Source organism: Spermophilus citellus (genome assembly GCF_964194105.1).
Source record: "Spermophilus citellus genome assembly, contig: SCAFFOLD_58, whole genome shotgun sequence".
Classification (NCBI taxonomy): Eukaryota; Metazoa; Chordata; class Mammalia; order Rodentia; family Sciuridae; genus Spermophilus; species Spermophilus citellus.
Window position 1 is genome coordinate 141281 of NW_027672891.1, and position 14698 is coordinate 155978.

General features: G+C 33.7%; 1 pseudogene across 1 annotated transcript in view; it reads left to right on the top strand.

The window, feature by feature from the left end:
* Window positions 1–14698, top strand: part of LOC308640461 (tRNA (cytosine(72)-C(5))-methyltransferase NSUN6-like) — a 45754-nt pseudogene that overhangs the window by 26709 nt on the left and 4347 nt on the right. The window contains exons 7-9 of the transcript XR_014024356.1: window positions 3258–3377; window positions 6611–6755; window positions 14435–14583. The product of XR_014024356.1 is annotated as a tRNA (cytosine(72)-C(5))-methyltransferase NSUN6-like (transcript). The remainder of the gene's footprint in view (window positions 1–3257; window positions 3378–6610; window positions 6756–14434; window positions 14584–14698) is intronic.

Consider the following 14698-nt stretch of genomic DNA (forward strand, 5'->3'; position numbering starts at 1 on the left):
TTGCTTTAGCTACTCTAGATCTTTTATTCGTCCATATGAATTTTAGAATTTTTTCCCCCCTGGATCTGTGAAGGATGTCATTGCTATTTTGTCATTACTATTCAATATGCATTGAATCTGTAGATTGCTTTTGGTAATGTGGTCATTTTAACAGCATTAATTTTGTCTAAACAAGAACAGGGCAGGTCTTTTCATCTAGTAGTGTTGTCTTCAATTTTTTTCTTCAGTGTTCTGTAATTTTCATTATAGAGGCTTTCTGCTTGGTTAGATTTGTTTCTAAGTTTTTGTTTGTTTGTTTTTGAAACTACTATGAATGGAATTGCTTTCCTGATTTATTTTTCAGTGGATTTATTGTTGCTGTATAGAAAAGCTATTGATTTTTGTATATTGATTTCCTCCTCCCTCCCCAGTTCTGGTGTCACAATATCTTTTATTTTTTATTTATGTGATGCTGAGGATGGAACCCGGTGCTGAGGATAGAACACAGCGCCTCACATGTGCTAGGTGAGCACTCTACCGCTGTGCCATAACCCCAGCCCCTGATTTTTTTTTAATCCTGCTATTTTAATAAATTTATCAGATGTAGTCATTTTCTAGTGGTTTCTTGAATCTCTTAAGTTTAAGATATCATCTGCAAACAGTGATAGTTTGACTTCTTCTTTTTCTATCCTTTTTTTTTCTTTCTTTTGCCTAATTGCTCTGACTACAATTTCAAGTACTATATTGAATAGTAGTGGTAAGTGTCAATGTCCTTATCTTGTTCGTGACTGTAGAGGAAATGTTCTGTTTTTTTTTTTTGTTTTGTTTAGGATGATATTAGCTTTGGGTTTGTTATATATACCTTTATGACATTGAGGTAAGTTTCTTCAATGTTTTTAACATGAATGGGTGTTAAATTTTGTTGGAGACCTTTTTTAAATTCTATATGTGATTAATTAATTTATTGATTCGCATATGTTGAACCATGCCTGTATCCCTGGAATGAAATCATCTTGATCATGATATACAATATTGTTAACGTGTTTAATTCGAATTGCTAATATTTTATTAAGTATTCTTCCATCTGGGTTGCATACATCAGGGAATTTGGTCTTTAATATTTGTTCATGAATGTGTCCTAGTTTGGGGATCAGGATGTCCCTTTTATTTTCTTGCCTAATTGCTCTGGTTAAAATTTCAAGTACTATATTGAATGGTTGTGGTAAGAGTTGACATCCTTGTCTTGGTCCTTATTTTAGAGAAAATGACTTCATAGAATAAATTTGGAAGGGTTCCTTCACTTTCTCTTTCATATAATAATTTGAAAAGTGTTGGCATTAGTTCTTCAAAGGTCTGGTAGAATTAGCCAAGAAACCATCTGGTCATGTTTTTTTATCCCCTTCAGCAATTTATTTATTATTTTTCTTTTTAAAAAATTGCTCATTCTTTTTAGTTACATGAGAGTAGAGTATAATTTGTCAGTTATACAAACATGGAGTACATCTTATTCTAATTAGTATCCCAATCTTGTGGTTGTATATGGGTTTCTTTGTTGGAGCTTTTTATTACTGTGTTGATCTTATTGTTAGCTCTTGGTCTGTTTAGGTTTTCTATAGCCCCTTGGTTCAATGTAGGTCATATCTGTCTAGAAATTTGTATCATTCCAGTTTATTGCAATATAAATTTTCAAAAGTCCTTAGTAATCCTTTGAATTTCAGTGATGTCTGGGATAGTATCTGTTTTTCCATCTCTAATTTTATTGTCTTCTTTTTCTCCTGGCTGAGATATTTTCAATGGGAGATATTTTCCTACACACTCCCGTATTTATAATAACAGGCATGGGCTCCCCTTTGTAGGTTTTGGTGCTTTTGGCAAAGGGACACATGGCAGAGGCAAAATGCAACTCAACAGCTACGGTACATGGCTGCAATGGGACACCAAGACTGTGGCCAGTGGCTAGAGCTCAGGGCACTGATTCATTTATTTACTTGACAAATATTTATTGAGCATTCATTATATGCAAGATGCATATACATGTTGATGATATAGTAGAAATATTTAGACAAACAATCCACACCCTTATTTTCTGGTGTGTCTATTCTAATTGGAGAAGGAAACAGGTTTAGTATGTTAAAAGACAGTAATACTGTGGCCCTGTGGAGCAAACTAAAGAAAGTAATGTGGGAGAGGAATGCTAGATTGTAATAATTATGAGTGAAGCTTTATCAGCTATCTCTAGATAAAGCATCAAACAATTTTTAGTAGCCACATGCTTTAATGTTCTGTTTTGGAGTTCAGTTTTTAAGTATTGTTGGAATAAATTAGGCCCATGAAGATGAACTATTTGTAAATAGGTTTTAGTCTTTAGTGTAAAGAATTGCTTTTCATATGCCCTAAATTACATTGATTTTAATGCTTTGTATAGTCACAGGGAAAACTTGCTCATTCATAACTGCTTTTTCACCATGGATCTTCCTTTTTGAATTGCTAATCTTGGATTCCTTTGGGAAGATTGCAACCTTGTCAGTTGTAGAGGGTGTACTTATGGATATAATTTTAAGTATTTTGGTAGAAATTGAAAACTTTTGGCTTTAAAAATTACTTCATGTTTGTTGGCCTCTATTTATTTGCTTCCCCTTGCCCAAGAAATATTTAAAAATGGATTATTTTGTGATAATATTACACCTGTCTTACTCAGGGCTATTGTCCTGAAATAGCAGTCTTTATATAATAATTCAAATAACAATGATTTAATATTACCTACTGCTATCTCCATGATACCCACAACATTTTGTTGTGGGTATCATGGAGATAGGAACACAAACATGACTTCTGTGTGAATTTAGTGTAAATCGAGGATTCTTACGTTAGATGATGCGGTGCCCGCAAATTGTAAAGTCTACTTTTTTAGAAAAAGAGCCAGAGCATTCTCATATTTTATTCTCTCAAATATTGAGAACCACTGGAAGTAAAAAAAATAATAATAATAATTATTGTTTTGCTGATACCCAGAAAACATCAGGGAAGGACCCTGAATTGACTGGAAAATGTGTCCTATGTGTTTATGTGCAGGTAGATGTATTGTGTGAGGTCGTAGGATACTCTAGGAATACTGATCTCCTGACATTAGTATATTTATAGAAATTGTACTCTTAACAAATTTGGGGATGCTGTACTGAATTTACACTGAAGATTTCTTTATATTCTCTGGTTCTGAAATTAAAAATGATTTAAAATCATTGATAATCTATTGCATCGATGCTTTTTTTTCTTTTCAGAATTTGCCGTCTGCTGTAGTAACTCATGTTTTAAATCCTCAACCTGGAGAGAAGATTCTAGATTTGTGTGCAGCTCCTGGAGGCAAAACAACACATATAGCAACACTAATGCATGATCAGGTAAGACTATCTTCATAACAAAACTATTTGATGTATTACCTATTTCAGTGGTGAGGGTAGACTGTAACTTAGAAAACACATCAGATTTATCCAAAGTGAAAATTGTTCAATTATGTCAGTTCACCAAACATTAAGTTCAGTAAACAATTATTTGTGAAGACTATCTAAAGACCCAATTGAATCCTCAATTTACTCTACATTATAAAATACAATTCTTTCCTCATATAATTAAGTTTGAAACATTTAAGAGATCTTTTCATATTCTTTCTTTTAAAGTTTTGCCCTTGTTCTAACTATTCTACCACTAAATATTGAGAGTATATTATCAGGGTGGAAATGTATATGTTGATATCTATATACATAGATATATATAATACATAAATAAACACATATAAATACTTACAGAATGTGTGCATCTTGAGTATCTTAAATCTTATTTAGTTTAATTATAAAATATGCTTCTTTGTAACAATGCAGGTAAGTGTGATCTTGGATAACTTTGGTTGAGATCTTATTGTTTTCCTATGAATGTATATTTGCAAAGTGCTTTATCATGGACTGGTTTTATCTGTTTTCAAAACTCATTATAGCCTTATAGCCTACAATTTTATTTAATTGGAGAAGTATTTAGCCATCTGATGCCATCTTTTGTTTCAAACTCTATAAAACTAAATGGTACCTAAAATCTGAATACTTACCAGTTTCTCAGTCTAAAGCCCTTGATTGGTTGGTTGAACACTCTTTAGTACTTACTTTGTGTTAGATACTGGGGATAAAGCATTGATATATTTATGTGTTTAATTATACTCTTCTTTGCCTAATAGGAACTTAAGTAGTGGCAGGAAAAACTCTTGAAGGATAAATATATTAAATACCAATAGTGTTTCTTAAAAAAAAATGCCAACAGTGTTTAAAATAAAGCTCATGAAATAGAAGGGTTTATTTTGTGACTATAGATTTTAATGCAAATCCTTTTTCAGTTTTCTTGAAACTTTAAATATGCAGATTGAGGGACTGGGATAGTGGCTCAGCAGTAGTACATTTTCCCAGCATGTTCAAGGCCCTGGGTTTGATCCTCAGCACCACATAATAAATAAATAAATAAATAAAATAAAGGTATTGTGTCCAACTACAACTAAAAAATAAATATTTAAAAAATGTACAGATTGATTATGATATGATCTGACAGTGAAAATAACCGCCTTTTAATTTATGACATGTTTATTATATTTGCCTGATGGCTATTATTCATACATACTTTATTCTCTCTAGTAAAGTCTTTCCAAAGAGAATCTGAATATTATCGATATATTCATTTTCAGCCAGTTTCATAATGCTGGGTAAAAATCACATCGAGGTAAAGAAGACAAGTAAATATGAACATTTTGAAAAATATTCAAACACAATATTAAAGTGATGAAAACCAAAAAAAAATCTAGGGACATTATTAGCAAATTTTATGTTATCAGTCTATGCCCCTGAGGCATATATCATAGACAGATGATATATGCAAAAGGAACAAAAGAAAATACATAGAAAAGTCAATTGCACCATTTTTGCAGTAATCATTTCATAGTACATTTTAAAGTATTACAATGCATTCTTAAAATTGTCATCTTTCTTAACTTAACACAAATTTTATCATATAAAGTAATTTTGAAGTGTTTTTAATATCAATTCCAGAATATTTTGCTGGGATGTACAGAGGTTTTGGCTCTTCTTTTTCTGCCTTTAGTTGCAAGAATTTATAGGAATTTTATGTGACTAGCTCAAAAATATTAAAATGACTATCAATTTTATAAGTAACCTTTATTGGCATATAAAGGCACTTTAAGTTAGATGTCTCATACATTAGTTCATCCTTTTTGAGAGGTGAGGAAGTCACATCAAATTGGTGATTTTTGATGTTTACTTTCAATAGGTGTTTTTGAGCTTCTTGAAGATTGCAAACACTATTTTCAGTTTTGATTTCTATTGATTAAAAGTAGCTAACTATAAGAAAGATTAACCAAGGACCTGAACAGACACTTCTCAAAGGAGGACATACAATCAATCAACAAGTACATGAAAAAATGCTCAACATTGCTAGCAGTCAGAGAAATGCAAATCAAAACCACCCTAAGATACCATCTCACTCCAGTAAGACTTGCAGCCATTAGGAAGTCAAAGAACAACAAGTGCTGGCGAGGACTTGGGGAAAAGGGTACACTTGTTCATTGTTGGTGGGACTGCAAATTGGTGCAACCAATTTGGAAAGCAGTATGGAGATTTCTTGGAAAGCTGGGAATGGAACCACTATTTGACCCAGCTATTCCCCTTCTTGGTCTATTCCCTAAAGACCTAAAAAGAGCATGCTACAGGAACAATGCTACATCAATGTTCATAGCAGCACAATTCACAATAGCAAGACTGTGGAACCAACCTAGATGCCCTTCAATAGATGAATGGATAAAAAAATGTGGCATTTATATACAATGGAGTATTACTCTGCATTAAAAAATGACAAAATCATAGAATTTGGAGGGAAATGGATGTATTAGAGCAGATTATGCTAAGTGAAGCCAGCCAATCCCTAAAAAACAAATGCCAAATGTCTTCTTTGATATAAGGATAGTAACTAAGAACAGTAGGGACTAAGAGCATGAGAAGAAGATTAACATTAAACAGGGATGAGAGGTGGGAGGGAAAGCGAGAGAGAAGGGAAATTGCATGGAAATGGAAGGAGACCCTCAGGGTTATACAAAATTACATACAAGAGGAAGTGAGGGAAAAAGGAAAAATAATACAAGGGGGAGAAATGAATTACAGTAGAGGGGGTAGAGAGAGAAGAGGGGAGGGGAGTGGAGGGGAGGGGGGATAGTGGAGGATAGGAAAGGCAGCAGAATACAACAGACACTAGTATGGCAATATGTAAATCAATGGAAGTGTAACTGATGTGATTCTGCAATCTGTATACGGGGTAAAAATGGGAGTTCATAACCCACTTGAATCAAAGTGTGAAATATGATATGTCAAGAACTATGTAATGTTTTGAACAACCAACAATAAAAAAAAGAAAGAATAATTATTGCAAGGATATCTTTTAAAAGGAAACACTTAAGTTATTTGCTGTAAATTTGATATGTTTGTTCAATGAGTTTGTAGAGTAGGAATGAGAGGATAGTGGGGAATACTAATTTTTCATCTGTTTTTTTTTTTGTTTTTTCATGACTACTTTTGATTTTTTATATAAGGGAGAAGTAATAGCACTGGACAAAATATCCAACAAAATAGAAAAAATCAAGCAGAATGCTTCATTATTTGGATTGAACTCCATCAAGGCATATTGCTTTGATGGAACAAAGGCACTTAAACTTGATATGATTGAGAACACAGAAGGTGAGTTAAATTTTGTTACTTTTAATGAGCAAATTGTAATTGCATTTTTTTTTTGTACCAGGGATTAAACCCAGTGGTGCTTAACCACAACCCACATCCCCAGCAGCCCCCTCTTTTAAAATTAATTATTTTTTTTTCTTAATTATGTATATATGACAGCAGAATGCATTTTGATTCATTGTACACAATTGAAGCACAACTTTACATTTCTATGGTTGTACACGATATAGTGTGTACAACCATATATGTTCACTCATATATGTACCTAGGATAATAATGTCCATCTCATTACACTATCTTTCCTGCCCCCATGTACCCTCCCTACCCTTTGCCAATCAAAGTCCCTCCATTTTTCCCATGCCTCCTCCTCCCTCATTATGGATCAGTATCTACTTATTAGAGAGAACAGTTGGCCTTTGGTTTTGGGGGACTGGCTTACTTTGCTTAGCATGATGATCTCCATCTCCATCCATTTACCTGCAAATGCCATAATTTTATTCTCTTTTATTGCTGAGTAATATTCCATTGAGTATATATACCACAGTTTCTTTATCTATTTATCTATTGAAGGGCATCTAGGTTGCTTCCACAGTTTAGCTACTGTGAATTGAGCTGCTATGAACATTGACGTGGCTGTGTTACTATAGTATGTCGATTTTAAGTCCTTTGTATATAGACCCAGGAGTGGGATAGCTGGGTCAAATGGTGGTTCCATTCCCAGTTTTCTAAGGAATCTTCATACTGCTCTCCTGATTGGTTACACCACTTTGCAGTCCTACCAGCAATGTATGAGTGTGCCTTTTCCCCCACATCCCCGCCAACATTTATGTGTGTGTGTGTATTACTGTAGTAACGATGCTGTGCAGTAGATACAAAAAACCTGTTCCTCCTATTTAGCTGAAAGTGTATACTTTTTGAACAGTATCTCCCCAGCCCCTCCTCATTCCCTGAGTCTCTGGAACCACTATTCTATTCTACTTCTGTGAGTTTGACTTTTTAAATATTCCATACATGAGTGAAATCATGCTGTATTTGTCTTTTGGTGCCTTGGTTATTTCACTTAACATAATGTACTCCATATTCATTCATATTGTCACAAATGACAGAGTTTCCTTTTTTATTTTTTAAGACTAAATAGCATTCTAGTGTGTATATACCTTATTTGCTTTATCCATTTATGTGTCAGTGGACATTTGGTTGACTCCATGTCTTAGCTGTTGTGAATAGTGATGCAGTGAGCTTGGGAGTGCAGATATCTTTATGACATTAATCCCAGTTCTTTTGCATATATTCTCAGTGAGGGGATTGCTAGATCATAGTAGTTTCATTATGTAGGTTTTTTTAAAGAACTGGACCACTCTCCATAATGGCTGCACTATACGTTTCTGATCAAAAGCATACCGGTGTTCCTTTTTGTCCATGCTCTCACCAAGTTATCTTTTGTTCTTTTGTTAGTAGCCTCCTGTCAAATGTGAGCTGATAAATTTCATTATGGATTTTATTTGCATTTCCCTGATTAGTGATGTTAAGCATTTTTTCATACATCTGTTAGCCATATCTTCTTTTGAAAAATGTGTATTCTAGTCATTTGCCCTTTTTTAAATTGATCTCTTGCTTTAAATTTGAGTTTCTTATGTATTATGGATTATTAAGCCTTTATCAGATATGTGGTTTAAAGATATTTTCTCCCATTATGTGGGTTTTCTCTTTACATTTTTTTCCTTTACTGTACAGAAGCTTTTTAGTTTCATGTAATTGTGTTTGTCTGTTTTTGTTATTGTTACTTGTGCTTTATGAGCCATATGTAAAAAATAATCACCTACCAATGTCATGGAACTTTTCTTCTATTATTTTACATTACCAGGTCTTTTATCAATTTGGAGTTATTTTTAAACATGGCTTTATATAAGGATACAATTTTGTGTATATGGATAGCCAGTTTTTTTTGGTGCCATTTATCTAAGGTACTATTGTGTGTTCTTACCATCTTTATTGAAAATCAGTTTTCTGTGAATGCATAGATTTATCCTCAGACTTTTTCATACCATTGATCATTATGTCTATTTTTTGTGACAGTACCATGCTGTTTTGGTTATTGTAGCTTTGTACTATAAATGTAGCAGGTAGTATCATTCTCCTACCTTTGTTCTTTTTGCTCGAGATTGTTTGGCTGTATTATTTTATGGTTCATAATAATTTTAAAATTGTTTTTTCTATGTCTGTGAAAAAGGACATTGAAATTTTGAGGAGGATGCATTGATTCTATACATAGCTTTCGGTAGTGTGGACATTTCAACAATATTAAGTTTTCTAATGCTCAGACAATGCACACCTTTTTGTCTTTGAATTTCTTTCCTCGGTGCTTTGTAACAGTCTTTTGTATATAGATCATCTTTGCAGTTACACTTTCTCTTGTGTATTTTATTCTTTTGTTTTTGTAAGTCAGGTTTTTTTTGTTTATGAAAAGTGTTTAATGTATGGAAACACTACTGATTTTTTAATGTGGCTTTTATATCCTGCAACTTACTGAATTTGTTTATCAGTTCTAATGTTTTCTGGTAGAATCTTTAAAGTTTTCCATATATGATCATGTCATTAGCAAACAGATAATTTCACTTCTTCCTTTCCTGTTAGGGTGCCTTTTATATCTGTATTTTGCCTAATTGCTGTGGTTAGGACTTCTAATTCTGTGTTAAGAAGAAGAGGTAATCCTTTTGCAAGCTGGGTCAAGTCAGCTTCAGTACGACATTGGCTAATGCCAATATTTGAAAACAGATAAATCCATAGTCCACTATGATATAATTTTTGAATGTTGTCCTTAACATAGTGTGTGTGTGTGAGGTGGGTGTCATTTCAGTAGGAGGAGGGAGGATAGTAGAATGAAACAGACATTATTATTACTGTGTGTATATATGTGAATGCATGACCAATGTGATTCTGCAACCTGTATACTCAGAAAAATGAGATATTATATCCCATCTGATTCAAATGTATGATATGTCAAAGTCATTGTACTGTCATGTGTAACTAATTAAAACAAATTAAAAAATAAATAAAATTATTTAAAAAGAAAAAAAAAAGAAGAGGTAAGAGTGGTCTTCCTTATTCCTGATCTCACAGGGAAATTTTTTTTAACTTTTTCCCATTGATTGTGATGCTAATTGTGGGCCTATTGTGTAAGGGTCTTCCTTTTTTTTACCTATTTTATTGAGAGTTCTTAATCATGAAAGGATATTGAATTTTTGTCCTATGCTTTATCTGCCTCCATAAGATGATTATAGGGTTTTTGCCCTTCATTTTATCACATTAACTGACTTATGTATATAAATCATACTTGTATTCCTGAAATAAAATCCCACTTGATCATTTTGAGTGATCTTTTCACTGTATTGCTAGATTTTTATTACTTTTTTGAGGATTTTTATATCCATGTTCAGCAGGGATATTGAAGTAATTTTTTTATTTTCTTGTTGTATCCTTGTCTGACTTTGACCTCAGGGTAATGTTGGCCTTATAAGTTTGGAAGAATTTCAAGATTTTGAAAAGTTTGGGAAGTACTGGTGTAAGTTCTTCTCTAAATGATTAGTAGAATGTATCAATGAAGCCATCAGGTCATGAACTTTTCTTTTACTGATTGAATCTCATTACTTCATCTGATATTCAGATGTTCTTTTCATGATTTAATCTTGGTGGGTTTGTATGTAGGAATTTTTCTTTTAGGTTATTCAGTTTGTGGGTGTGTAGTCATTTGTAGTAATAGTTTATGATCCTTTCTATTTCTCTGGTATTGGTATTCATGATTTTATTTTCATCTTTTCACTTTCAGTGGGTTTCCTTAAAGATGAAGTCAGTGTCTTATAGGGAGCATGTATAATTGGGTGTTTTTAAGATCATTTTACCACTCTGTCTTTTATTTGAGAAATTTTATCCATTTGTGTTCAAAATCATTATTGATTGGTAAGGACTTAGATGTCATTTTGTACTTTACTGAATTTGTTTGATGTCCTTTGTTCTTCCTCTTTTGATGTCCTTTGGATTTGGTGCTTTTTTCTTTCTTTTTTTGGTAGTGCTAGGGATTGAACCCCGGGCCTTGTGCAGGTGAGGCAAGTACTCTACAACTGAGCTATATCTTCAGCCCTGGTACCTTTTTCTAGTGGCATGTTTTGATTCCTATTTTTTTTATCTTGTTTGTGTACTGCAGTTTTTTTTGTTTTTGTTTTTGTTTTTGTTTGTTTGTGTTGGTCATGAGCCCTTGGTTAAATGTCTCATATTTATAATAGGCTATTTTAAGCTACTAATAACTGAAATTAGCATTTTAAAAAACTAAGATTTTTTACTTTATTCTCCCCACATTTTATACTTTTATTGTCATAATTAATGTATTTTATATTGTGTATCCTTACCAATTACTGTAACTTTACTTTTTTTTTTGTACTAGGGATTAGAAACCAGGGGCACTGAGCCACATCTCTAGCCCTTTTTATTATTTTGAAACAGGGTCTTTCTAAGTTACTTAGGGCTTTGATAAGTTGCGGAGGCTGGATTTGAACTTGCAATCCTCCTATTTTTCATAGCATTACCTTTTAACCTTCTAAAGATACGTGATTTACATACAATCATTACAAATGAGTATTCTGTATTTGATTATTATATTTATGAGTGGGTTTTGTACTTTCATATTTTTTTCTCTCTACAAATTAGCATCATTTATTTTTTTTCTACTCAAAGAGCTCCCATTAAGCTAGATCTGGTGGTGAACTCTCAGCTTTTGACTGGAACAATTTTGAATCTTCATTTCTGAAGGACAGTTTTTCTGAGAAGAGTATTCTTTGTTTTTTGTTTTTGTTTTAACTTCAACATTTAGAATATATCATCTCATTTTTTTAGGTTTGTAGTTTCTGCTAGTAAGTTTGTTGCTAGCCTATTGGAACTTCCTTATATGTGATATGCTTCTTTTGCTGCTTTTGTGCACTCAACCACTGAGCCACATTCCTGGCACTGTGATAGACTTTGAGCCTGAGTATTCAGGCACCAACTAGTTGCTGATATAGTTATGGGGCTAGGTGTACTGGAATAGGATTAGAGCTTAGATTATAGGGTCTGGCCTAGTAATGAGTCAGGCCCATACTCTGTGTCTGTAGGATTGGACCTGGATCCTGTGTCTGAGAGGTTGGTCAGGAACTTGAGTCTTTATGAATGTAAAGCTTAGTCCATTGGGTCCAGCCTGGCTACAGTGTTTATTGGGGCCGGCTTGAATTTAGAATCTGCTAGAACAGGCCTGGACCCTGGTTCTAATATAGTAGGTATTGTGACAGGTATGGATCTTGAATTTGTGGGTGCCAATCTGGCACCTGGGATTAGGATATTTGCCCTATTTGTACCTAGAACTATGGTGACTGTGATCCCTAAGGCTGCCTGGAGTCTAGGTATATTTAGGTAGTCTTCTAGTGGCTGGATCCTTAAGGGTTTGCCTGGGCCCTAGGACCATAGAAGCCTGAGAACCTGGATCCTCAGGGATACTCCTAGGGTCTGGTTTCTAATACAGCACTGGAGAATACTGGAGCAAGCTTGAAGTGTGGGACCACTTAGGCTGGCCTGGGGGATGGTGCTATTGGGGTCTGCTCCTTCTGGATGTTACTAGGGTGGGCCTATTTATTGAAATCTGAGGTGAAATGCTATTGGCTTACTTCCCTCCTCCTTCCAAGCAAAGGATATTTCTCTCCAGGTTGTGCTGCCTGGGATTGAAGGAGAGGCAATGTGAGTAATGTAAAATTGTCTTTCCTACCTTCTTATAAGTGAGTCTTATTTCTGTACTATACTCAGGTGCTCTTACCTGCTTGCTTTTCTTTTGTAAAGGTATTTTCTGGTGAATAATTGTTCAAATTGATGTTTCAAGGTATGGGCATAAGTGCACTAAAACCTTATTCCACCATCTTGCTGACATCCAGCCTTGCATCTGTATTACTTATGATGTCACTTGCTTTTAGTGTGAAGAACTTCCATGAGTATTTCTTAAGATAGTGGTGCCACCAACAAATAACATTTTTTTCCTGGAAGTATCTCTATTACACCATTATTTAAAAAATAATTGGTAAAACATAAGGTATTTGATTACCTGAGGATATTTTCTTTCTGCACTTTGAATTTGTCATCTTAGCATCTTTTGACTTTGGTTGTCCCTGATGAGGAATCAGCTGTTAATCTTAGTGCAGTTCTGTAGCATTTAACAAATCATTTTTCTCTTGTTGCTATTAAGATTTCTCTCTTTGCTATTGGCTCTGAACATTTTTATAATAATATGTTTTGCTGTGGATCTTTTTGCATTTTTCCTACTGAGAGTTAGTTCATCTCTTTGGATGTATATATTGAAAACTATTCATATTTAATGGAAAAAAATTCAGTCATAGTTTTCTAAAATTTTCTTAATATATGCTGGAGCAGAGCAGAAATACGTCAAATAGATCTTGGTGTATTTATCTGATTTTATAATGGAGATTATTTTAAAACATGAAAGCAGCAATACAACACAATAATGAAGACATATTTACTACCCAGCATTTATCTGTGCATGTAAAAAAGGACTAATGTAACAGATTGTGAAAAAAATTTATAAAATATTTAATAAAGGAAATATTAATAGATGTACAAAGAGCTACTATAACCAATGAGGAAAAGATAGTCTCAATAGATAGAGTAAGCAAAGGGTACCCACAAAAAAAGAAAAAAGTCACAAATGGCCAGTAAAGTAAAAATCACCTTTGAGGATTTGGGGAAACAAATACATTCATGATAATGAAAATGTAAGTGGTATAATATTTCCAGAGGATTTTATGTGTCAAAAATCCCAAATAATAATTTCTTTGAGCAGAATTTCTTCTAAGACAATAGGTAAGAAAGCAAGAGGTAGTAGTAGATGGAAATGAGTTAAATTGATAATTGTTTGTGTCTAATAGAGCTTTGCAATCAGAAAAGCAGAGAGTGAGATTTAGAATATTACTGTGGGTCCTGTAGGATCAGCTAGCTATAACTAAAAACAATCAGTAGCAGGTAGGTAAATAAAATGGTCTGTTTTTATATTTGTTAAAGACTTTCTCCAGTAACAGTAAATAGATCAGAAATTGGAATGGAAAAGTTATTCAAGTGAATGCAAAGGGAACCTTGATGAATCCAAGGAGGGTAATGACTCATCCTAGATCTTAGCCATACTGATGGCCACAGACAAAAGGAGGTCAAAGAACAACAGAACTAGAACCAGGATGTTTGACTACAATTCAACAGGCTCTCTTTTCTTCTGGAGCTGTCTGCTGTAGGAATTAGCAAGATAACTGTCAGTTTCCAGAATTAGTTAGAATTAATTCCAAGTCCTAGGTTTGATAAATAGTGGCTTCTAATGTTAGGGTACGGGGTATCATTTGATTAAACCTAGATCTATATGATATTAACAGAATAATTAGACACTATAATAACTATCTTTTTAACCTTTCTACAAAGTCAAATCTACATTAAATAGAAGTAGTAGGTTAACCAGGTGTGCTTGATTAAAGGGAGAAATTGTTTCCAGTATTTTTTCTTCTGAATTATAATTTGTAAATTCCTGATCATCAGTTCTTATATTAAAGAGTTTTCTATTGAAGACCAATATAGAAGATAACAAGTAACATTTACAATTCTCTCTGTAGGAGCACCTCCATTCTTACCAGAATCTTTTGACCGAATTCTCCTTGATGCACCCTGTAGTGGAATGGGACAGAGACCAAACATGGCTTGTACTTGGACTTTAAAGGAAATAACATCGTATCAACCGCTACAGCGAAAACTCTTTTCTGTGGTATGTGATGCTCCTTTGCTGTAATGGAAGTTGAACATCACTAGTTAAACATTGAAAGCATTAGGAAAATGTTTATAGCAGCAGTTTTCACTGTAATCAAAAAGTGGAAACAAGC